The 27190-nt window shown below is 34.2% G+C and overlaps 1 long non-coding RNA gene across 4 annotated transcripts; it reads left to right on the top strand.

Moving 5' to 3' along the window:
• The first annotated feature begins 11481 nt into the window (after window positions 1-11481).
• LOC132615668 (uncharacterized) lies at window positions 11482-19596 on the top strand. Of its 4 annotated transcripts, XR_009572790.1 has the most exons (4): window positions 11482-11636; window positions 11822-11895; window positions 17387-17828; window positions 18874-19596. It is a non-coding gene; the product is annotated as an uncharacterized LOC132615668 (long non-coding RNA). The 4 variants fall into 4 exon arrangements; XR_009572789.1 differs by lacking the exon at window positions 18874-19596 and having other exon boundaries at window positions 17434-17940; XR_009572787.1 differs by lacking the exon at window positions 18874-19596 and having other exon boundaries at window positions 17387-17940.
• Window positions 19597-27190: the final 7594 nt, after the last annotated feature.

Raw genomic sequence — 27190 nt, 5'->3', positions numbered from 1 at the left:
TGTATAAAGGTAAGCATGTTTCAAATGAAAATGGTTTTCCTATGATTATGAGTACAAGAATAATGAAGAAACGTATAATGAGTATGATGAGTAATAGAATGAGTGGTGCTCGGTGGTTAGCCCCGGGTACCCGTCATGGCCCCTAGTCGGGTCGTGACAAAAAAGGGGCCCTATACATATATATACACACACTAAGTGTATACATGTATATGTATACCTCATACATATATATATATATATATATATATATATATATATATATATATATATGTGTGTGTGTGTGTGTGTGTGTGTGTGTGTGTGTATACCTGATACTTATATATAAAAAAGATAAATAATTAAATAAAGATGAAAATTGTTGATATTTTAATTATAGATAAAATTAGGACATAATCATTTTATTAAGATAGTTTAAAAATTGGCCAAATTGTGTTAATGGGCCGAAAATTGCGAACATGGCCTTAATTAATTCTAATCTGACTGATTATTTCAATTATGGCCTTGTTTGGCCTAATTAGAAAATTTTGAAATTAAATTGCATTAATGACCTTATCAAATTTGAACTAATGAACTGGTTATTTCAGATAAACCCATTAAGAGGTTAATTTTGCAAAAATGACCCTAATTTCTTTAACATGAACTGATTAATTTAATTGTGGCCATGAAAAAATATTTAGACAATAAATAATAATAATAATAATAATAATGATAATAATAATAATAATAATAATAATAATGATAATAATAATAATAATAATAATAATAATAAATATATTTGCAATAATGATCATCTATTAATTAATTAGCCTAATTAAAACATTTGTGGACAATTATGCATATTTTGACAAATCATGCAATTATAAAAAAAAAAAAAAAAAAAAAGATTTAAAGGGTTAAATGGTTAATTACTTAAATTACTCAAACTTCATGGATTAAAAGGAATAAAGTATTTGCAAAATTTTGATTTTTGATAATTTTAAACAATTAAATAAATGATTATTTTCTTAAACAAAAGACCCCCTTTTCTTTTCTCTTTTTTATTTTTTTGATTAAATTTAACAAGCATCTCATAAAATATCAAAAAAGTACCCATTAATTTCTAAATAAATTTATAATGCCATGAAAATTCCCTTTTATGAATTTAAGGGAGTAAAATATTGACTTGAACAATTTATAAAAATCATTTAAACCTTTTAAGATGCACAGCTCATTCTATTTATTATATAAGAACTCTGAGTGATTAAAATAAATTACGGGAGGTAAAAAATTAGGTGTCAATAGTGTCAACTATGTATTTCTTCTTCAAATGCAATGACTATTTATTTTAACTATGTATTATCTTTTCCAGGCCGAAATCAATTAAAAAAATTAGAGTTCCTCTTTTTAGTCAAATAGAAAAAGACTTAACCAAAACAAGGGAGTTGCAATCGTGTACTTTTTTTTACTTCTTGTTTAGATGCAATGATTATTTATTACAACTACTATTTTTTCGGACCAAATCTATAATTAAAAAAAAAAAATTGGTTAACAACAACAATAACATACCAGCGTAATCCCAAGTGGGGTCTGGGGAGGGTAGAGTGTACGCAAACCTTAACCCTACCTGTTGATTCTGATAGACCCCTGGCTCAAGCAAAGCAAAAATATGCAATTCAAAAACATAAGCAGCAACAATGTCAGGATGGTAAGAAAACTAAAGTAGAAGTGAAAACAAGTTGTAATAGAAAACTAAGAGTAAGAAATACGACTATACTAAATTAAAAATAACGAAAATATTACTGACCCTATTGGAAAGGAAATAATACTAATCCTACTACTAGCCTTCTACCTTAATCCTCAACTTCCACACCCCCCACTAGGGTCATGTCCTCGGTAAGCTGAAGACTTGAAATGTCATGCCTGATCACCTCTCCCCAATACTTTTCAGCCTCTCTCTACCTCTCCTCCAACCCTCCATCGACAACCTATCACTTCTCTTCACCAGGGCGCATGTGCCCCTCTGCTGGACATGTCTGAACCATCTCAGTCTCACCTTCTGCATCATGTCTGTCACGGAGGCTCTCACCTTGTCCCGATCTCAACATCCTCATTTCCGCAACTTTCATCTTCTGCATATGAGAGTTCTTGATTGGCCAACACTTTGCTTCATACAACAATGTTGGTCTAACTGCTACTCTTTAGAACTTTCCTTAAGTCTTGACATGGCACTTTCTTATCACACAGGACACTAGATGCGAACCTCCTTTATTTTTTGTTAAACAAAAAGTTTTAGCGGTATAATGAAGTTCAAAATGTATAATTCCGTTCTGTTATATCTTAACTATATGTAATGCTAATCTGTTCGAACAATGTATTTCCTTCTTTTGGACAAAATTAAATCTGTAAAACAAATCAGCTAAAATTTCATTTTATTTAGCCAAATATATATATATATATTGGCTAAAAGTTGATTTCTAGCAAAGTTTTTTTTTTTTTTTTACTAATTTGACCCAAAAAAAAATTAATGAATTTTAAAAAGTAAAAAGAAATTATTTTTAAAAAATGCCTTGTGAAAAAACAATTTACATGGCAGATGAATGTACCTCACTTTCTTAGGGTGAGATTGTGAGGGGGGGGGGGGGGGGGGAGGGATGGTCTTTAGGTATTATAACCATGAATTTGGCCACTTTCTTTTATTTATATTTCCAACAATTTCTGATACTTCCGTTTGTTGATTTAGAAGGAAAACGAAAAAATCACTAGTCAAGGTGACCTATATATCTAAATTATGAAAGAGCAAAGTAAGCTGTGAGCAGTATCTTAAATTTATGATCTCGGACTGTTTAAAAATATTATCACACTCGTATTAGATCCTATAAAAATATATTACTTTTAGACTATCCGGCATGTACTCGTCGACAGTACATAAGACATTTTTTTTTTGGTAAATAGGATATTTATTCGTTAAACATAAATTTAAGAGTCATTACATAGAGAGACTAGCCTAGGAAACATCATGCCTATTCCGTCTCTTTGAAAATTACAAATAACAAAAGCGGGGGGATTTGGATACATCATCAAGCTACCAAAAATACCAAGCTTGCATCCTTTCTTTGCTTATTGGTCCGCCACTCCATTAGCTTCTCTAAAAATGTGCTTGATTGATGCCCTTCCTGCTTCAATATGGAATAGGTACCTGCAATCATCAATTAAGTTCTGGTAGGTGCAAGATTTATTAGAAAGCGTGTTAATGAGTTCTTTGCAATCGGTCTCGATAACTAGAGGAAGCAGGTCCTTTTGAATAGCAATTTTTAAATCATGTACTAGTGCAAGAGCCTCCATGTAGATGTTGGTTGCATAATGGATTTCCATGTCAAAGCCTAACACCCATTTTTTGTCACTGTCCCTAAAGACTCCTCCGATTCCGCCCTTCCCCGTATTTGAGCAACATGAACCATCTATGTTGAGCTTGTAATAGCTCGCATCGAGTGGATCCCATTTAATGTAAATGGTACTTCTTGCCCTGTTAAAACTGTTCTTGCTAGCAGCGAACTTGTATTCCAAAGTTTTGTTAATTACTTGACTAATCAGCGGTGCTTTATTGTTGCCACGAAATATACTATTGTTCCTATTATTCTAGATTTGCCATAGAAGAAAGGGGAAGAATTCTGATCATTGACAGAGCCTTTGGAATGATTTTTTTTTTTAATCCAATTTAGCATTGTATCAGGATCGTTCATGTATTGAGAAAAGTTATGGTTTCTATTCATTTGTTCCCAAAGGGTCTTTGAGTGTGTCTTTAATGCAAATTTTCCTCTTATATAGCATATGCATTGTGGGAATCCTATTTTGATATACTAACCATAGGAAATATTTAAGCTTGTTCATAGTATTAATCCTCCATAGCCAAGTAAGGTCTTTATCCTTGAAGTTGCAGTTGTTCTTTTTGGAGATCAAATCATATGCCGCCTTGGTCGAGAAAGTATCATGTCCTCTAGTATTCCATTTGTAATTGTCATCTCCTATATTATTTTGTTTAATGTAGGTACTATGGATTTTATGGATAATATCTGAAGGTAGTTCAATAGCAAAGAGGTTAGTATTAATGAGCCCATTACACATAATATCTTCAACAATAAGGTCGTATTCATGCTTCATTAAGGGATCATAAATCATGTGTTATAAAAATAATTATAATATCTCAAAAAGAAAATAATCATCTTTGAATATTTCCAAAGTCAGAGTAACGTCTTTGTAATAAAAATTTGACATTGCTCTTGAATGGCCTTAATGACTAATTATTAATCCATTAATTTCTTTCCTTACCAAAAATCAACAAATATCCTTCAGCCATTATTCCATAAGATTTTTTGTGTTAAATGAGTATTCACTCATTTATCAATTCTTACACATTGAATAGCTAGCCTTTAAGGCTTTTAATATTCCTAAAATCTGAACGTTGCCCTCTGCCCATTTGGTTTGCTTATATAATTTCTTTTGCTTCACTGTTGAAGGATGTAGAAAAAAGATACATCAAGAAAAGTTCTTCCTCCCATATTTTTGTGTGCTGGGTTTTATTTTGAGATAAATCTTTGTTAGTTTCTGTGCTCCTAGTTTATACTAGAAGAGCTTGTTGAATCCTGCGGGATACACCTACACCAGGTGAATTATCCTTAAGGACAGTGTCTTTTGACACGCCTCAAGCTACAAGAGTTTCTGTGATTTCCGTAATATTTCCAACAATCTTAAGGATAATAACTATTTTATTGTCATGGATCACGGAAAAGATCAAACTGCTACCATTACCGATAATATTGATGGTGTTCCCGTTACACAAACACCTCCTGTTGTTGTTCCTGTTGTGTCTCCACACAACTTTGCTAAACACTTCCCAGATGTTTCAAAGGTGGATGTTTTTGGTGGACAAAATTTTAAGAGATGGCAGGAACGTATTTTTTCTGCTCTTGACATGTATGGTGTGGCGTTTGCACTAACAAATTCAAAACTTGATGAATCTTCTTCCGCGGAACAAAACCAATGGGTTTATGCTAACAAGGTATGTAAGCACACTATATTAAGTACTCTTTCTAACGAGTTGTTCGATGTGTATTGCTCTAATAAAGAAGCAAAGGAAATTTGGGACTCGCTGCATGCTAAGTATACTGCTGAAGATGCTACCAAACAAAAGTTTGTTATTGGTAATTTCTACAAATGGGAGATGACCGAAGACAAAGACGTGAAGATACAAATCAATGAGTTCCACAAACTAGTTGAAGATCTTAAGTCGGAGAAAATTATTTTGCCGGAGCAGTTCGTCGCTGGTATGTTGATTGAAAAACTACCGCAATCTTGGAGTGATTACAAACAAAATTTGAAGCACAAACAAAAGCAACTATCTCTTGATGATTTGGTGAAACACATCATCATAGAAGATACCAATCGGAAGCAATCAATTTTTGCCAAAGGAAAAGAAATCACTACAAAAGCCAATCTTGTGGAAGACAATAAGTCTCGCAACAAAAATACCAGGTATGAAAAGGAACATGGTTACAATCTCAAAGCCATGAATCAAACTTTCAAGAAAAAAGGCAATTGTTATGTGTGTGGCAAACCAGGCCATCATGCAGCTCAGTGTAGAAACAGAGTTGGGAATAATGACAATCCTGCTAAGCCAAGAGTAAATCTTGCTGAAGCAAATGATATTATTGTGGCAGTCATTTCCCAAGTGAACATTGTGGCTAATGTGTGTGACTGGGTGATAGACTCTGGTGCTACTAGGCATATTTGTGCCAATAAAACTGATTTTGTGTCTTACACCCAAGTCAATGAAGGAGAAGAAGTGGTGTATCTTGGTGACTCAAGGACTGCTCAAGTTCTTGGAAAAGGAAAAGTTCTTCTCAAACTCACATCTGGAAAGACTTTGGCCTTAACTGAAGTGTTGCATGTCCCTAATATCCGAACCAATTTGGTTTCAGTGGGACTATTAGGAAAAGTGGGGTTGAAAGTGTCATTTGAATCTGATAAGGTTGTGTTAACCAAGAACAACGTGTTTGTGGCAAAGGGTATTGTAATCATGGTTTATTTGCACTCAATGTTTCTCTAAGTTATGAGTGAAAATGCTAGTAAATAAGTTGTTTATTTTAAGGCATGCTAGAGTTGGAAACTTATGGAATAAATAAGTTGTTTGTTTTAAGGCATGCTAGAATTGGAAACTTATGGAATAAATAAGTTGTTTGTTTTAAGGCATGCTAGAATTGGAAACTTATGGAATAAATAAGAAATTTCATTATTATCTATCTTTATGGTTTAATATGTGATTTGATTTTTACTATATTAGTTTATTTCAGACTATTCTGACTTTGGATTTTTATGTGATTATTAGAAAAAATTGGGTACAAATTATATTTGAGTTTGATAAGGTGCTATATAAAAAATAAAAAATAAAAAATAATGTTTTTGTGGGCGATGAGTACTGTATTTATGATTTGTTTGTGCTTGATAATTTTCAAGATAAAATGTTAGTACTTTGTTGTTTGACTGATTCATATGATTTATGACATGTTAAACTTGGATATGTTAGTTTTTCTTACGTAGACAAATAAATAAAATTGATATCTTAAAATGTCATGTCAAAATTTACTATTTTAATATTGTATATGAGTCTTTAGTATGATGGTTATTTTTTAAGCATGTTTTCAGGGCCCGTTTTGTGAAATGTAATTGAGACATTAGGTGGTTTGAATGAATTCAATATCTTGAATAATTATTAATTGGTTTTAATGATTGAAACTGTCATTTGATATCAGATTAATTAGCATTCTAACGTTAACTTGAAATTCATCTGTGGAAAAGTCTATCTGATAACTAGGGTAGCCATTAAAGGATTTTAACACATATGATGCTATGTATTTACTTAGAAATATGAGTAATATATTTGATATTTTGGCATATAAATTTGGGTGTTACATATAAAAAGAGATATATAACAGGGCTGGGAAAATCCCTTACAAATTGTGGAAAGGTTATTTCTTAATATTTGAAATTGTGGGGGTGTTCAAATAATGTTATGTTACTCAATTTTGAAAAGAAAAAAAGGATATAAGAGAGGTACCACAGTTAATTATGGTACTAAACAGAGTAAACTTTTGGAGAGTTGGTAACGAGACTGAGTGGTTAAGAGATCTCTTAGTGAGTATTCTAGTTGGAATAAATCCAACATCTTTTGTGTTTATACATTGTGGTTGCCAAGCAGCAACAGCTGTAGTGAAAAATAAATTTTCAGTGGCCAAAATAGACACATTTATTTGAGATATAATGTGGATAAAGCAGCTGCTGTGAGATGAAATTAATTATGTAAATTATGTGAAGTTGAAGGTGAATCTGATCAATTCACAGACTATAAGAAACATCGAGGGGAATGGATATTTTTTTAGTCAATTTGAGAAGATCAACAATGATGGTAACCCAACCTATGTGATTGGAGATCCCATGAATTAGGTTCCTATGGGTAATAACAAGTCATTAGTTGATCAAGAGTGCACTATAAAAATTATGTCCCTTCCTATGATGTGTGAATATAGTGCAATTCTGCAAGGCAAAGTGAGCTGAGTTATAAACTCTTAATCCATTACCATATCCTTTATAGGTGGTGTATTGCTCTGCAGAGTACACTTGATGGGTGGACCTATATGAGTGTGGAGTGGTGCCGCTTCTATGAAATTGTGACAGATTTCTAGAGCACTCATGAATACCAGGACACGCGCATGGCCTCTTAGCGCAAAACCGCGATAACGACAAAGATTGTGCAAGTATAATGTGATAGAATAAGACGCTGGACTTACAAAAGAATTCTTGGTTCATAGAAGTTCTAAACTTCACCAATTATTCTGTAAGTATAATCTTATTTTATCTAGGTCTGGTTCATAGTCTACGCGACACTAGATTCGACGTGTTATACTCATTTATGAAAACCCAACAAAATTTCTTATTTCATTCTATTCATTATTATTATTCTTTTTGAGATAGTGGGGGATTGTTATAAAAATAATTATAATATCTCAAAAAGAAAATAATCATCTTTGAATATTTCCAAAGTCAGAATAACGTCTTTGTAATAAAAATTTGGCATTGCTCTTGAATGGCCTTAATGACTAATTATTAATCCATTAATTTCTTTCCTTACCAAAAATCAACAAATATCCTTCAGCCATTATTCCATAAGATTTTTTGTGTTAAATGAGTATTCACTCATTTATCAATTCTTACACATTGAATAGCTAGCCTTTAAGGCTTTTAATATTCCTAAAATCTGAACGTTGCCCTCTGCCCATTTGGTTTGCTTATATAATTTCTTTTGCTTCACTGATGAAGGATGTAAAAAAAAGATACATCAAGAAAAGTTCTTCCTCCCATATTTTTGTGTACTGGATTTTATTTTGAGATAAATCTTTGTCAGTTTCTGTGCTCCTAGTTTATACTAGAAGAGCTTGTTGAATCCTGGGGAATACACCTACACCAGATGAATTATCCTTAAGGACAGTGTCTTTTGACACGCTTCAAGCTACAAGAGTTTCTGTGATTTCCGTAATATTTCCAACATCATGTTTCTTAGAGGTTTGCCTTGGTTAATCCATTTATCCTGCCAAGCTTTAATTTCCTACCATTTCCTATTTCCCATTTGATTCCTTCTTCACAAGGTTTAGAGCCTTTAATAATGTTTCTCCAAATATGGGAACCAGTTATGTTTCCTGACGCCCCTCTTCGAGTTCTATTTCTAGTTCCATATTTGTGCAGTAAAAGCTGCGACAAAAGGGATTTGTGATCTTTCTTATAACGCCAAGCTAGTGCCATATTAAAAGAAGAATTTTTCCAGTGAGCTTTATACAACCCTATTCCCCCCTCGTTTTTTGGCTTGGTAACCAAATCCCAATTAGCTAGATGACGTTTCCCTTTTTCATCCGTGCTACCCCACAAAAACATTTCTTTGGATGGCGTCGATCTTTTTAAGGGTAGCTTTAGGAAGAGAATAAATTTGCATATTGTGATTTGGTATAGCCGCTAGGGTTGGTTTTATTAGAGTTGTTCTTCCCGCTAAATTAAGAAAATTAGATTTCCAGCCCTTTAGATTAAAGTTAAGTCTATCTAGAATGAATTGAAAATCACTCTTTACCGTCCTAGAACAGTACATAAGACATTACATAGACCTGTAGCCTACAATATGGAGTAGAACTCAAATTTATTAACTTACATTAACAGTAAAAGACGGAGGGGTTGAAAACAACTGCGGATTAATTACTCAAATAACTTATCCAAATTATTCAAAAATTAGACCTACAAAGTGCAATTTTTTGGAATTTTAATTACATAGTGGTGCTGATAGCGCACTATATGTTTGGGATACTTCTATCTACTAGTACCTGCTACCACTCATAATATATGTTTGTGATAATTTGTCTATCAAGACTTACAAATAACAAGAATTCACGTAAATATTACCTCTATTGAGATTATTTAGACCTCGATGTCAAATATTGAAGAAAATGACAAAAAATATTCTCTTATCTTTGGTAGTAGGATTAAAATAGTCCTTGAGTATTAATTGAGCAGGTTTTTATTTATTAAGTTTGCAAAAAGTGAGCGCTTTTGCTCACCGTTAAGATATTTACTGAACTCTGTTGATTAAATTTAATTGGAACTTGGAAAATAAAAATATTTAACGGAAACTCACATTTAGAAGTACATATTTTTTAGTTTGTGCTATTTTTGGTTTGTTTCAAGAGTCTAGTGTGTCTTTTTGAGGAAAATTATGTTATATTTGGTCTATTTTTTGTGTCTGGTATAACTTTTATGTTGTGGTGTTTTAAATTTTGACTAAAATTCCGGTGTTTTTGGTTAAAAAACATCTCACAGTTCCGGCTAAATTTAACAACCATAGTTGGGTACATATTTGATGAAGATAAAAATATAACTTTTGACAAACTTAAAGGACCAAAACAACTCAATTGATACTTAAGGAATTATTTTGAACCTACTACCAAAGATGACGGACTATTTTTGTCATTTTCTCTCCACTATCATACTTTAAGATCGATATTTGAATACTCCTCTGTTTCAATTTGTTTGTCTGGTTTTAACTTGGTACGAGGTTTAAGAAAGTAATTAATAAGACTTTTCAATCTTCTTATTGTTAACGAAAGATCGTAGAATGTATTAAAATGCCTTTTACTCCTATGGTCTTAAACGCATTATGTGGAAAGCTGAAATTAAAGAGTTGCCAAAAAAAGGAAAGAGACATTCTTTTATGAAAAAACTAAAAAGGAAAGTAAAACAAACAAATTGAGACAGAGAAAATATTGATTATATATATATATATATATATATATATATACTTCATGGTATTCCCTAGCTAGAGTTCCCCTGAATGCTTCATGAGGCTTCTTTTAAAATGAGCTAGACCCTCTTGAAGTGTTTCGAGGAACTCCAGGGTCCATTCTGATCATAATAGCAACAACACATTCGTCTTGTTTTGTTGTCAATTTTCTTATAGTGATTTTTTCAAATTAGTTAGTACCTCCTCTCTTTCAGTTGAGAGAGGTGGGAAAATATTCTTCACAAGTGCCACGTCATTCTCCTTTTGCCTAGCTTTATTATTATTATAATAGTTAATGTGCCACCTCGCTCTCATTTCTCCTGAATGTGTTTGGCATAACTGGTAAAGTTGTTGTCATGTGATCGGGAGGTCAGGGTTTCAAGCCGTTGAACAACCTCTTGTAGAAATGTAGGGTAAGGCTGCATACAATAGCCCCCATGTGGTCTGGCCCTTCCCCGACCCCATGCATAGTGGGAGCTTAGTGCACCGGGCTGTCCGGCGCAGTCTTAAAGTGCCTCATTAGACTTCATGAAATAGTATTTTTCTAATATTAAAATATTAAACTCTTAATGATTACTTTAATTTCTGGTTTTCTGAAGTATTTATTTTGGAGTTATTCTATACAGCGTGATGGAGGCGAATTTAAGATTTCAATAAAATGAGTTTATCTTAGAATTTAAAAAAAAATAAAAGACACAAAAATGCATTTAGTTGGGTTCGATCCCACAACCTAACCAGTTGCTCCACTTGATTTAGTTTTACCATGTATTCCTTCAGTTAATATTAGATATATTTTAAGGATTACATACATAATATACCAAGTTAAATCGGGTGACCATGGGTTCACGTGACTCATTTTTTATATGTAGATTCGCCCGTGTATGTACGTTAGGTTTAATTTTTAGTTTAGTTTTTGCAATCCATGTACGTGATTTATTAGTTTTATTGCAATATTTTGGTTGCAGAACGTTACAATTGGAGCGTTGCACTTAGGTCTATATAAAAGCAAGACAAAGGCCCGGAAATCACAATACAGGAATTGCATTTACCTTTTTTTTTTTTACAATTTTTGAAGAAATGACTAAAAAACAAAACCCGCCAAATAAAGACTCCGCTTCGGCCATTTCAGAGGAAAAGCTGCGTCAAGAAATAAAAACACCGCTTCACCAAATCTCTCTTTTTCCACTGTCGGTCTCCCTATTTTCTCTTCCTATTCTCCATGTTCTTGAAACGCATTTGGCAAAATTCCAAAGTAAGGAGGCCTTTGCAGAGTTCAAAATCCCTGCAGGTATGTGTGGTGCTCAATCACTTTGTTTTACTTTTACCGCATTACAACTTCTTTCATTTAGACTCACATATGTTTTGAAACAAACTTTGGATCTCAAAAGCACAATTTTCATGAGTGTTCTTTGCAAATCGGTAAGACAAATCGATTTTTGAATCTGCCTTATTACTTTATATCAAATTGCGCAGAGAAATTTGTGATTTTTCTTGGCGACATTCAAAACCCCTCTTGACTTTGAAACTCATCCCTCCAGGCCGCCCAGGTATGTTTTTTTTCCATTCTCAACCACTTCGTTTTACTACTGCCGCATCAATTATTTCCCATGTAGATTTCATGATCACTTTTCATTCGACTCTCGTATGTTTTGAATAAAAAAAGTAAACTCACAAGCACTTTGAAGATTTTCATGAGTTTTTGATAAAATTGTTCGAGGATTTCAACGGTTATCGATTTTGAAATCTGCCTTTTCGCTTTATATCCACTTCTGCAGAATACTTTCCCTCTCTTAAGGTGTGGTTACTGATATTACACATGTTGCACCCTCTTCTTTTCCTGACCAGTAATAGCAAATGTCGAACCATGCTCTCCTTCAAACATTTATTGGACCAATCCTTTTCCGTCTGATTTGTTATGATTGAATTTATCATTTTCTTCCTCTGAAAATTTGCCATTTTAACTGATTTATTACAACCAACCCTTTCCTTTATTGTTTCCTCTGTCTTATTTTCCCCTTTATTTGACTTATTTTATGCAGCCCAAAAAGCGTGTCTTCTGATGTCCATAACCCCATCATCGCACCTCTTTAAATGTGTTTCATCTACTTCTTAACTTCTATTGTCCTTAATCCCTCTAGGGTATTTCATTTCGGAGAGTAATTTCTATTATGCATATGCCCCTGACTTGGAGGTTCTACATTTCTTGGTACAGTCTTGCAGTGATTTTGATTTGGACTTCAAATAATATATGCCAATTGATTGTGTTCGCAACTATGTAACTATATTTCTGACAGCTCCTAACTTCTTAAAAAAAATAGGTTAATTTAGAGCATTTAAGAGTGAGGATTGAAAAGAGGTTCCTTTTTTGTTGGCGGCAAAACTATGAATGTATCATATTTGTGAGCTCCATTGTGATACATTTAGATTTAGAGGATTTTACGATTTTAGGTACGCTTCGAAGATTTACAACTACTATTTTATTTTCGGTTACTTTGTGGCGTTCCAGAAGATTTCTTTGATATCATTACTAAGAAGAACATAATCATTTTGACATGGCATGGATCAATGTCAAATAGTGAATGTATTTGAAGTGCTTAATAACTATAGGCGCATATTTATTGTGGCGAAATTATATAATCTAAGAAAAATGTCTCTATTGATCCCCGACTGATTTGATTCTTACTTTGGCCCTTTAAGGCTTTATGATGTTGCATCAGTTATCGGTGAACATTTTCATTTGTAGTTGATTCGGGAATTTACGTAGACTTTGGTGGTGTCATTACTTTGATGGCATACTATGATCGGGAAGATAGCTTTGCGCAGTAAGCTATAAAGTTTCTTCAAGAAATGGCTTTTTCTTTTATTAACACGGATGTTTTTAGCCGGCTATCGTTCTCAAAATTTCTACTGCTCCATCAGATTCCCACTTTGAAAGACCATTGCATTTTCAAGTTCTGAAAATTTATTTGGAAAGTGATGTTATTGTGGGAGGCATTTTGTTTAATGGGAAAAGGGCCAAATATACCCATCTGCTTTAGTTTAATAGTTAAATATACCCTCCGTTAGTCAAAGTAAATATATATATCCCTTCCGTTAGTCAAAGTAGATAAATATACCCCTTCCGTTAAGAAAGTACACAAATATACCCTTCAGTCGATAGAATCCCCAATTCTACCATTAATTACCTAATTTAACTTTAAAAAAAGTCATGCCCGACTTGCCCCGACCCGCAAATTAAATTTTTTCCACCCAAATATACCCACCACCACTATAACCGACCCAACACAACGACCACCACCACTTTTACCACCACAACTTGTAAATTCTTCATAACCATCCTTAACCACAACCCCAATTGTTTTGTGCCTAAAACTTCAAGAGATTGTTGATTTTTAGTTTTTAATTTTAGATTGGAGGACCGTTGCTTACAAAGGAGGCTTGTGGCAGGGATTTTCTAGCCTTTTTTAGCCTAAAGCTTTCATTTTTATTGATTTTAATATTGCTAGCTACCTGGATATGTGATACAGTGATACTTGAAGAAATTTATCTCAGTTTGCTCCAAGCAAAGCTTTCTGTTAGATACCTAAATATTTTATAAAGTGTGAAATATTATAATAATCATATTTGACTGGTGACAATCATGCTTTCTCTGGTATTTTGCATATGATATTCAATACTGTATTAAGGATTTAATGTATTTACTGAGATCGAATGATCTTTTTTGTTTTGTTCAGTGATGTCCGAGGACATGGTTAAGGATGGTTATAAAGAATTTACTGGTTGTGGTGGTGATGGTTGTGTTGGGTCGGTTGTAGTGGTGGTAGGTATATTTGGGTGGAAAGAATTTAATTTGCGGGTGGGGGCGGGTCGAGCATGGTTTTTTTAAAGTTAAATCGGATAATTAATGATGGAATTGGAGATTCTGTCAACTGAGGGGTATATTTGTGTACTTTCTTAACGAAAGGGGTATATTTATCTACTTTGTCTAACGGAGGATATATTTAACTATTAAACTAAAGTAGAGGGGTATATTTGACCATTTTCCCTTGTTTAATTGATTTCTGTTCATTGAGTTTTGTCTTTAAATGTGATTATAGTTAAGTGTAAATTTGGTTAATGATGTATTATCAAAATGTTTAAATTTTGAAATTCTGGATTTTATTTTCATTGTGTTGTTTATATGTCCAATCTTTTCAGTAATGGGAGCAAAAGATCACGACTCATTACTTTGTACGGAAAAGGGCCAAATATACCCTTGTAATATCGAAAAAGGTTCAAATATACCCCTCCAATTTTGGGTTCAAATATACCCCTGTCATTATACTTTCGGTCCAAATATACTCCTTCTCCGTTAAAAATGTCCAACATGAACATCAGGCCTGACGTGACATTAACAATACGGTGAGGTGAACACCACGTGTCGTGCCAGCTCACCACCCCAACCCTTAGTCTTTACATCTCGGAGAAAACTTACTCGAGAGCTTTTAAAGTGACGAATCAGAGATAATTAGAAGATTACCTCGATCTATCTCTCCTCTCTTCAATTCATACTAGAATGAACAAGTCTCTGAAGACACATACTAGAACGATGAAAATGAATAGCGAATTCGAGGAATTTGTGTGGCCTGCCGGAGATCATGATTCAGAGGTGTTCTCAGAAAGTAGCAAAAGAAATGATGAATCAATTGTTGATCTCAAAAACGATTTTCTCGTTGCCGCAACACGAATTTACAATACCATCCGTGAAATTGAGCAAACCCAACAAGGTGGTCGTCGTGGTTGTTGATTTCTCGTTGATCAGCTGATCAACATCTTGTTAATCCTCAGCAAGAAACTCTGATTACATATTCCTCCATGATCGAATCTTTCAACTTTGTTAACCCAAGAAACTCTCGCTCCGAGAAATTCTTCTTGAATGACCTGATTATCATCCAGATATAGGATGATATCAGTAGATTTCTTACCAGAAAACAAACTGGTTAAATTTGAATCTTCTATTGACGGCAAATGAGTTGGGTGGTGAGGTGGCATGCCACGTGGTGTCCACCTCACCGTTGTTAGTGCCACATCAAGCCTGGTGTCCATGTTGGACATTTTAACGGAAGAGGGATATATTTGGACCGAAAGTATATCGGCAGGGGTATATTTGAACCCAAAGTATAACGAGGGGTATATTTGGCCCTTTTCCGATGGTACAGGGGTATATTTGACCCTTTGCCATACTTTGTAATGTATTCCATCTCCCTTTTTCTCTAAGGTAACTTTTTGTATCAACATCTACTTCTATTTAATTACTGTGCCTACTGTCGGAATTTCCATCACTGGACGACTAACATGAACTGTCAAATTTGGAAGGCTTCTAAACTAATATAGTAGTAGATATCCGTGCTGTAACGCCTCCCATAACTGCACTGTCGTTATTGTTACGACATTATCTGTCACTTTGGTCATCAAGTAGCTATTTTATCACATTAATTATATTTCTTTCGAGTATCATTGTTTTTAGATTGGGATATATAAGGTTCTGCTCTTGATAATTTATTTGGCTCTACCAAATGATTGGTTTTCCTTCCTTGCAAAGAATTGCTTTTATTTTTTCTTACGAAGTCTTGTAGTAACTGCTTAATGTCGAAACAGTGACCATTATAGCTTTCTTGGTCTGTTGGGTTCTCTAATATGGCTTTATTGTTCAGTTGCATATTCTGAAAATGTTGTTAGTTGATCTGTTGAAGAGAATTACATTCAAAAATGTCTTTCAAGAGAAGAGCAGTAGCAAAAATAGAACGACCTTCGAGAAGCATTGGCTTATGGTTGATAAGCCACTAAAATTGTAAAAGATTATGTGTAAAAAAATTACTAAAATTGTAGATATGAACCATAAGTTTAAAAATATAATGTATTCAAGGCTAATAACATTGAACCCATAGAATTTATACTAAAGGGCAGCTCGGTGCACTAAGCTCCTGCTATGGGCGGGGTCCGGGGAAGGGCCGGACCACAAGGGTCTATTGTACTAAAATTATTAAAATTGTAGATATGAACCCATAAGTTTAAAAATATAATGTATTCAATGCTAATAAGATTGAACCCATAGAATTTATATCCTGGAACCGCCAATGTTAGTTTCTTGAAATGGAGTCTTTTTCTTTCTCTTTTAGTTTTTTGCTGAAATGCTCTTCACCACCAGACAAAGTTATTCACTTCAAAGAAAGATTACATTCAAATTTTATTACCTTTGTGAATTTGGCATATGTTTGTATCTTCACTTTAGTTGTCTATTTGGAGCAGTCCAAGGTGAAACTCATATTTTGAGTAGTAATTTCGTTTGCTTAAGATCGTCCATTACCATTTCCCAATAATCACAATATTTACCCGGAGTGCCACAGAATTGTTGTGATCCTCAAATTTTAGTTGTTCCTAGTATGAATTCTGTATATAGAAACACCCATCTTCGGCAAATTTGGAATGAGAAAACTAATATGAAGCTTTAACAGATTTCTTGCTCAAGATGAGGGAGTGCAGTTACCCCTTTCCCTTAAGGAGGAATGGAGCAAGAATTAAGTTTTTCCCTTTTTTGGGAAATGAAAAGCTTTATCAAACCAGAATTGTAGTATGAAATAATACAATTATTTCATCATAATCTTGGTTGCCACCTACAGATAGCAAGATGGTTAGATTCACAATGGGTTATGTGTTCCCTTTATTTTCAGTTTTGATCAGCTCCTTTATGTAAACAGAGATCAGATTCGTTTCACTAGCTTTGTAACCGTGACAAATACTTTGGCTCTCTCCATGTGAGTTATCAAGAAACTAAACCAAAAATTAGAATCCCGCACCTTGCCCGTTCATGGATTTCTTCATCTTTTTTAAACATATTTGTTTGCTTATGGAGTTCAGTAATGTAGTTCATGGATTTCTGTATCTTTTTTTGTGTAACATCTCTAATTATTTGGATGATTTATTTAACAAAGGATTATATACAGATATATTTTGTGTTTAAGTATAGCTTGAATTATTGACACACTATATTTCTTGTAGCCTTGTGAATACAATTCCAAGTAATGTTTTATGCCTTCAATGGGCAGGAGTTGAGACTCTAAAAGGTGAGGTTCATAGCTTTGTTGGACGTAGAGAGTAGAAAGATTTGTATGGAACTTTCTTGAATATTTATCTTCAAATGCTGAAACGAGCTTGAATGGTGATGGACAAAGCAGATGCAGAGTCAGAGAGAAGAAGCAAGTTCTGCAAATGTTTGATATAGAAGAAGAAGTCAGTAGAGGACAAAGCATTTGAATGTGCACCTGAGAGCCCTAAGATATGCCATTTTCTCTGCAAAATTCTACTTCAAAGTGTGCAAGAGACAATCTTGATGCAATTTTACTCAATATATGGACTGGCTTCGCATTGTATTGCGGGAACTAGCTTTGGTTCATGTGTGAAAGATTCCACAGGAGTTTCCTTGGACTTCTCAATTGATAAGGTGCTTGTTCTTCTACTCAGGACTTTTGTTCAACCTTTAGATCATTGACAGTACATTGTTGAACTCTACTTTGTAATTTATGAAAAATTAATTTGTGAGCGATTTTAGTTTGTATGTTGGATTGCAAAAAATTGGAAATGCAGATGATGTTAAATTCATTAAATTTTTGTAAAGGAAAAAAAAAAGACTTCATGCTTTGAGGCTTGAGCCTGAAAAAACAAACTCAAAGGTTTTGAACCTTCAAGTATGACTATGTAAAAACGGAAGGCCGAAGGGGGGGTGGGAGTGAGAGTGGGAGCTTCTTTTATTTAATATAAACATCGACTACGACTACTTTTTCTTATATTTTTGACATGTAATTGTTAATTATTCGAATTCACCATAAGGGTATGTGGGACCCTTCTTTTTTCTCGTATGGTCTATAGTATTCCTATTAAATTATTGTTAGTGGAATGAAATGGAAAAATCTTGTGGAATTAACTAACCACGCTCTCTAACAGGAAAAATAATTTGATGACTCAATAATAGCCTGCCAACTCAAAGGCGACCATATAAAACTACAATTGTATTCATATTTGTCGTCCCCCTGTGATGCGGTTTCAACTTTAGGTACATTGCGAAGATTTATCACAATTGTACCGGGGAAGAATACATCTACGAGCTAAAATATTATGATTAAAATTTAGAATTGATGCATGAACGAAAGGGAACTTTATCTGTGGTTTATTTTAGGGATAACTACATGATATAACAAACATATAGTGGGTATTGACATTTAGTAACTATACTTTAACTTAATTACTTCTCATAGAAAACATTTGTGTATTAATACCATTTAGTAACTATATATATATATATATATATATATACACAAAATAGAATACTCATCCCACTATTTACTTCCAACCCATCCTTCCCATTTCTCTCCCCCCTCTTCTCCCCACTGCTCCGCCGCTGGCCACCACCACCGCCGGAGCTCCGGCCAAAATGTCGTGCCATTTTTTCCACTGAATCCACACTATGTTTCATTTGTGCCTAACTGCAGTTGAAGAAGGGAACGTTCCGTTTGGCGCCAAAGATTATTGACTTGAAAACATTCGTCATATGCATCGCTGTTATAAATTATTACACTATCATTGCAATTTTGCAAACCAGATCCAGCTGCTTCCACTGAATCCACCAGATCTGAAGCAAAGAGCCTCAAATTCAAGATCAGATCTGGTTGCTAGCAACGATGTCATGCCTCCCGTCGCCGCCGTAGCTCCGTCGTGACCACGGCCTGTGCATCCTCCAGATCTGGTTGGTGGTGTTGTTGTCGCCGGAGAAGTAAGCTCTGGTGATGGCTGTTGTTATTGCTGTTGGTTGTGGTTTTATCTCTCTCTGTTATTGGCTGTTGTTGTTGTTATTGTGAAATTTCCGGCCGTTCTAGCCGGAAATCGTCGGCAGATCTGGTCGGAGCTAGTGGTTGGTGTTGTAGTATACACGAATACGGCGGTTGTATTCACTTTTTTGAGCTTTTTTTTGTTAAATGTTTAGATTGTATTCATTTTTTTATAGTGTATTTATTAATTTTTGTGTATCTATGTTTTTATGTATTCAGTTTTTACTCGTTATATTCATCAATATAGCGAGCTCGTTTATGAATATAGATAGTTATTTCATGAATACAGTGAAAAAGTAGCTACAAATGGATACAGTTGAGTTTCATGAATACAGCAGAAAAAAATTATATACAACGGAAAAAAAACCAATACAGCAATTATTGGTGTAATTATTGGTGTATATGTATTCAATTTTTACTCGTTGTATTCATGAATACAACAAGTCAATTTATGAATACAGATAGTTATTTTATGAATACAGTTAGAAAAAAAATTGTTGCATTCATGAATACAGCTAAAAAAAAAAAATTGAATACACATGTGGGAGCTGGACTGATTTGCTACAAAACGTAAATATTGAAACATTAGCTATGCAGCTTGTTTAACCCCCAAATGTTTGCTATTTATGTAAAATGCCCATTTTAAGCCTAACATTAATGGGTCAGAGTTTTATCAACTGTTCAGACTTACATCTCGATAGAAAACATTGAGTTCCTGGGAATGTAATTAAAGGAATTGGGTGCTTCATTCTGTTGAACATGTGATAACTGGTGATTGTGATGACCTTGACCTCAAAAGCTCAAAGTACTTTCAAAATATCATTATTAACCCTTGGTAAAAGGTAACGTTCCGTAATGTAACTTGGATTTAATTTGAGTTCCACATACTGGCGTACTACTTAAATCCTTTTGAATATTCACATTTTTGGATGAACCCAAATATATGTTGTTTATAAGCGTTTTCGTTTTCATAAAAAACAGAGCTTAATATATTTAAACATGTTTTATAGTTTAGTTTTTAATAAGTTTTTTTGGCAATAATTACTCCACGGATTAGAAGCAAAACAAAAGAAAGACTTGAATCTTTCTTGATAAGAACTATGCAAGACGTGCGAACATCGAAGAACATAGCTTCCATAATCGATTAAATATACATCTCCTAACGGTACATTAATTTACCTCAAAAGACATCTACAAAATTGTGTTGGCGCGAGAGTGCTGCTCCTTTCTGTAGTCTTGTCGAATCTGTTGGCATCTCAAAGCGGCAAAGAGGACAGTAGTTAAAGTGAATGTTTAAAAGGGGTAAACAAGATTCTTCCTAATGATTCTTCGCAAACGGCGAGCTGTACGTTCAATTATAGCGTCATGTTGATCTTCAAACTCCTCTTTCCAAGGCACAAGCACATCCCATATAGCGAGGTCGAGTCTCTCGTAAAGCATGATACCGGAAAGATGAAGAATGATTTGTGACGACTTGGTTGAACATTGCCATGTGTTACCCATGTGCACGTGTTCTAGATCATTGAGTCGTATGAACCAAAAATCTTCTTTAATACAAAAGTTAAAGTGAATGTTTAAAAGGGGTAAACAAGAAAAATATGAATCAGCAATAATTGGGGGAATGTTGATCAATTTTTCTTGTTTGGAAATTGGCTCAACGTGGACGAATGAATTCGATGAGCGGTCGTGGGATAGGAAGTTTTCGGGTACCATGTTGCAAGACTTGAGGTACGGAATCAACTAGACGTTATTGTATTAGTTTAGTATTGAAATCCTACGTCCTTAGATTTATTTATACTAGTTTCACAAACAAATCCATGACCGACTATGATTAGCATTTGGAAACCTATATTTATTAGGAAAAGGATTTGTTATTTAATTCCCTCCTACGTGTTATCGTTTTTTTGTTTTCCATTGTCTTTAGGGTTTAGGAATTATGGAGCACATTTGGGATTATCTCATTAAGCCTTGTATCGATTATATTATTAAAGTGCCTAAAATACTTATATCCTGGTCTTAATTGAAGATCAATAAACTCTTCTAGTTCTGGGGCACTAAGACTTTAACGACCAGCTTTACTGGTCCTAAACCTTTTTTTCAAAAAAAAAATAATTGAAGTGTTGTAAAATCAAACTAAAAGAGTAACAATATAAAGGGATGAAAACAATAGAAATAGAGAGACAAGAGATAATAACTTTCTCATTTCCAAGTGTGTTCAAGTATATTTCATATCACATTCCATGCCTCTATTTATACATTTACATAGAGGTAGGATTACAAAAGTGATGTCTCAAAAGACATTAATCGTTGACATAATGGGAAAGATCATGGATGAAGTTGTGGAGGTGTGGGAGGTTATGGGATTAAAGATTTGAGAACATGGAGGTGGAACATAATGGTGAAAAGTAGTGGGGCGAACTACATGGACATGCACATTTATATATTTCATAACACTCCCCCTTGGATGTCCATAAATGATGCGCCTCGTTAAAACCTTACTAGGAAAACCCCAGTAGGAAAAAACCTAGTGAAGAAAAAAGAGTACACATATCTTGTAATACGCATTGCTTGTTGCCTCGTTAAAAACCTTGGAAGGAAAACTCATTGGGACAAAACCTCGACTAAGAGAAAAAGAGTCAGCGCGTATTATACTCCCCCTGATTAAAAATCAGTTAATTCTTGGAGACAACGCATACGAATATTGTATGTCAGCTTCTCAAATGTCGAGGTTGGTAATCTTTAATGAACACATCCGTCAACTCATCAATCGAGCGTATTTGTAGAACATCTATTTCACCTTTCTATTGAAGATCATGTCTGGAAATGAACTTTGAGGAAATGTGTTGTATTCTGTCTCCTTTGTTATATCCTTTTTTCAATTGAGCTATGCAAGGTTCGTACAATATTGTTGAAATCTTCATTTTCAAATAAACATCACACTATTGCAAAATGTGCTGAATTATTGCTCTCAACCAGATACATTCCTGACTTACTTTGTAAGTAGCTATCACCTTGGTAGGACTTGAATAAGTATCAATAATTGACTGCCATGTGTTATACCCTATTTTAACCAGAGTCAAAATAGTTTATAACATTCCGGTAATTCCGGGGTTATTTAAAGTTGGGAGTCGCCACCTAATTATTTATGGTGAATTAGGGCACCTAAAGTTAATTAAAATAATTATCTAAAGTTGATTTTATTTTAAAGTCTACGAAATCAAATGATTCTAGGTAAGGGTTCAACTAATCTAGAGGGAAGGTATTAAGCATCCTCTAAATTCCATTAATAATGGTTAACCGACCGGACTTAAGTGAATTAATTAGGCTAAGTGTAAGTTATAAAAGTTATGCATTAACCTATAAGGTAATTGATTTAAACTAAGAGGAGTGGGAATTAGTGTTTAAAAGTGAAAGGTAGTGACTAACTTTATATTTGAAGCCAATTGACGTTATTAAAATGTTGTGGGGGTTTTAACTCTTTGCTGACAACATCAACACTCTTTCAGACCGTTGAAGCTTCTTCCTAATAAATCCCTCTAGTTCCTACTTCCTACGATAATAGCCAAACATTTAATTTCTTCTTCTCTTGCTTCAAGAACTTGACAATGCTAATCCTTTCTACTTATATTCCGTTAAACTTAAACTCCCTGATATCAGTATGACTAAAATTGATTATTAGTCTTAATGTTCAACAAATATCACATAAGCAAATAGAGGCAAACAAACCAAATAAAGCACTAGTTGCACAATACAAATTAAAGGTGTAAAAACATAAAATAGAAGGATAAATTTGATTCAAATGGGCTCAGTCCATTTCAGAATTGCTGTTGTCCGCTACTATTGGGCTTCGGCCCAACAGAGTTAATATGTTGCTGCGGGTTGGCTGACACAAGAAGAGAAATTGCGTTGGGCTTTTAGCCCAACACCGAATGCGGAAAATGACAAGTCCTCGGACTCGCATGCGATGGTCATGCAAAAAAAATGAAAGGAAAAGAATTAGTACATAATCAATAAATAGGGCTAGACATGTATAATATAAATTCAAAAGAAGGGACAAATCAGTGATGTACGTACTATGTATATCTGAATATATTCCTTTGTTAAAACAGTGGATTTAATCAATCGAGACCATCAGTGGATTTAGAGCAAATCAGTGAGTTTAGTTAGTTGAACTATCGATAACCCTTGTTAAAACATTAAACCGATCCTAGTAATTCAAGCCACATAAGACTTACATTCACTCCTTTAACATTACCAAACCAGATTGGAAATGAACTAAGTCTAACAAATGACCATAAGTAGGGGAAAGGCGGATATTGAATCAGGTAGGCAAGTTTAGCTTTTTAATGTATCGAGTATAAACAATCAAGAGAAATGGATTCATGCTTTGCATACATGTTGCAACTAATGGTTAAAACTAACTCCTGGACTTACAAAAAGAAACGCAGTCATGCTAAACTGTTACTAGACTGTCAACAAGCCAACCGGAACTATAATTCGAACAAAATATGAAAAGGTGAGGGAATGCCCATGTTCCCTGCTAAGACAGATCCTAGAACAGAGAAGCAGGGATCTTTATAAGGCTTTGTCCTATAATATTATAAGTTCGGATGAATATTCCCTTAATCCCTTAAATCAATTACAGTTAGCTGACCAACAAATTGCCATCCAACATTATAGCCTAATTATTTTATACAGGGGGAAGCAGATAGACACAGATTAAGGGGGACAAGATACTGGCTATCAAACACATACTAACCACAAATAAAATGAACAGGTTCAGGATTGTGCAACATGAATCATACTTCAAGACAAATGAATACATGAAAACAGACCCGAATCAGACCCAAACATATGTATCGCTAAATAATATTAAGACCAAGACTATGTCGTAAATAAACCTGTGAGCCTAATTATTTTACCGACCACATAACTAAGCAGTAATGGAGTCACAACCAGACTATACTCATATTGGTGACTGAATAGATACCTAATTTAACATTTAATCTGAAATAGCAACTATAATGACTGAGCTAAATTACAACAGTAAACTAAACATCCGAACCAAACATGGATCATAAACACAGCTAACACACTCAACAAACAAGAACTAAAGAATTGCTGAACAAACGTGCGGGAACAAACGTTTACATAAACAGTACAAAACACTTAAATGACTACTGAAACCACTTCGCAAAATAGCTAATCATCACGTCAAATCAGAATCATACTAAATTACGCGAATCTAACTACATCAATTTACGTAGAACAGAACTTAAAGCGGAGTGAGAAGGAGGATTTCTGACCTGTTTTGTGTGCAGTGAAATGGGCGTCGAGGTCTCGATCTACACTCGATTTTAAAGTAACAAGAGAAGGAATAAATGACTTAATTTCTTCAACTGAGTATCCCCAAGTATAGTAAAAAGTGTAAATGTTTTGGAAAGGTTTAAGCAGCTCCCAAAGAACTCAGAACATAATGGAATTTTAACAAAATCCCGGATTTAGAGTAGTAGAGATATAGAAAAATGTTGAATGCGGTAAAGTCCGTGGTTCCCCTAATCAGTGTTCTGTTTCTTTTTCGGCTGATGACTTAAGATGATATTTATAGGTGAAAATTGACACTCTAGGGTTTCGTTTGGGCGGGAATTGAAATCAAATTCGTTCCAAAATCAGAACATTGGGCTTGATTCACGTGACTTGCTTCGGGGTTACCGAAAATGGTTCGATTTTTCTGTTCTTTTTGAATCTGTTGTGTTTGAAATGAAAAAATGGGAAGACTCTCCCTTTCAATGACAGACTAAGTACGTAAAGCCAAAGGAAAGGACGATTTTGTGTGGAAATGGGGTAGACATGGACTGCTTTCGCTAAAAGGGGTCTACGTTTTGCTAAAGTGGGAGAGGGGAGAGAGAAAGAGATGAGCGGCTGAAGAGACGAAGTTTGCACGAAAATGGGGTAACCAAATCTATGAGGGTGAAAGGGGCCTGAATTTTCGCCTGAAGTGGATGGGAGAGAGAGAGTAGGGTAGAGAGAGAGAGGGGAGAGGAAAGAAAGAGAGGCGGATCATTAGGTTTAGGGATGAAAAGGAAAGGAAGTGGACCGGGTCGGGCGAAATAGTGGGCTGGTCCGGGTTATTAAAGTATGGGCTGGTCCGGGTTATTAAGGGTATGGGCTGGTTGTTTGGGCCACTTATTTGGCTGAAAACATGGATCCTTACTCCTCTTTTTAATTATTTTTTGGGCTTCTAACTTAATAACTAGTGCAATACGTATTATGTGATTAATATGTAGAAAATAAAGGACACAAAAATCCGAAAATAAAATGATGACGAGCCATTAAAAATTGTGATAAAGTAATGCTCGTAATGTTGATAGTAAAAATAATGAAAATGAAAGTAAAGATACTAATAGCAGTAGAAATAAAATAATAGTGAAAATAAAGTGTTTAGCTCGTCGATAAATTTAGAAGCCCGAAAAAATAAATTAGAATAAAGGAGGGACAAAATTGGGTGTCAACACCATGTAGAACGTCATAATGTGGCAGCATCCTTACATGCAAATCGATAACTCGCTTGAAGAACAAATTTCATGTAAAAATAAAAATAATGCCCTGCATTTTACATAACCAACAAAACCTTGATAATATTTGTTAGGATAAACAAATCAGTATTAATAATTTCTTTTGTAGTATGCAATACAATATACTCATCATTATCATGAGGTCAAAATGATGTTTATTTATATTTAGTGACATCACAACCATTGGGATACTCAATGGAATCACTTTAGCCTATACAAAGATTTGGTGAAGCTTTATATTCATCAACCGTAAATGCTTCAAACCAATTTAAATCCCTACGAATTTTCTTTCGTTGTCTATATAGCCATATTGACAACAATTAATTATACGCATTCAAAATTTTCATATGTTGCCAGACTGATAAGAAACCCCATTGCATCCACCAGAGGAGAATACATACATCTCCATACAATAATGTCAGGACTTTTGCGAAAAACATTTATGCCACAGCGCACAAGCTGTACTTTATATTTACGGTTTTTATTTCTCATTTTACTTTTCGCAGAAGAATCCATTTGTACCCCACTGACATTATACCTTGAGGTCCTTGGACTATAGGTCCAAAACATCACTTTTCCAAGTGAAATAAAATATACTTGAACTGTTATTTGGCCAATCATTATATCTGTTCACATTTTTTGACAGGTTTGAATTCAAGATCCTCATCACCATCATAATGTTGAGCGCTACATTATTTTAAAGATACCGTCGACGGTCATTTGATATCGGTTTCAATACGACAAAACTTATCGAGTTCTCTTTATTTTTTATCATTTTCAGGTATCTAAACCAAACCAAAGGTTGTATGAAATATTATGTTGTGGTGTTATTTTAAAGCACTTGCCTCATTAGTAAGACCATTTTGATCATTTTCTTCTCTCCTTCTTCAAGAAGTTTAATCTTTGGAACCGATCGATCTATCGCCATAGACTCTGTCCTTCAAGGACTTTAATTCTAATTGGAATTAGAGCATTTGCAGCTGGAATATAACATTCATGTTGGTGTCAGTAAATGCGTCTGGCAGTTAACTTGAATTATCTTTTCAACTAGGATCATACCAGTGATAATTCATTACATATACCTTATTTTCCAGTCGCTTATCATCCCTCCCCCTAATGTTAGGAAATCTAACATTTACCTCCCAACATTATTTGGGGACCCATCTTCATGCATTGTGATAGAGCAATTAAATCATATACCGCACATTCAAATTTTTAGATGAGAATTATTTGGTTCCTGACCCTAAACCAATTATGATAGGGAAACTTATTATAACTTGTTGGCTTGATGCGTACAAGTGCTGCTACATATTAAATAATATATCTCATCCCAAATTTCGTTTTGAGAGTTTGTTCTCATAACCAATTGTTTAGCTATAATTGGAGGCATAAATTTCTGCTAAACC

Source organism: Lycium barbarum, chromosome 10 (assembly GCF_019175385.1).
Source record: "Lycium barbarum isolate Lr01 chromosome 10, ASM1917538v2, whole genome shotgun sequence".
NCBI classification, from domain to species: Eukaryota; Viridiplantae; Streptophyta; class Magnoliopsida; order Solanales; family Solanaceae; genus Lycium; species Lycium barbarum.
Note: the sequence above shows the minus strand (reverse complement) of the source record. Positions and strands in the feature narration are given on the sequence as shown.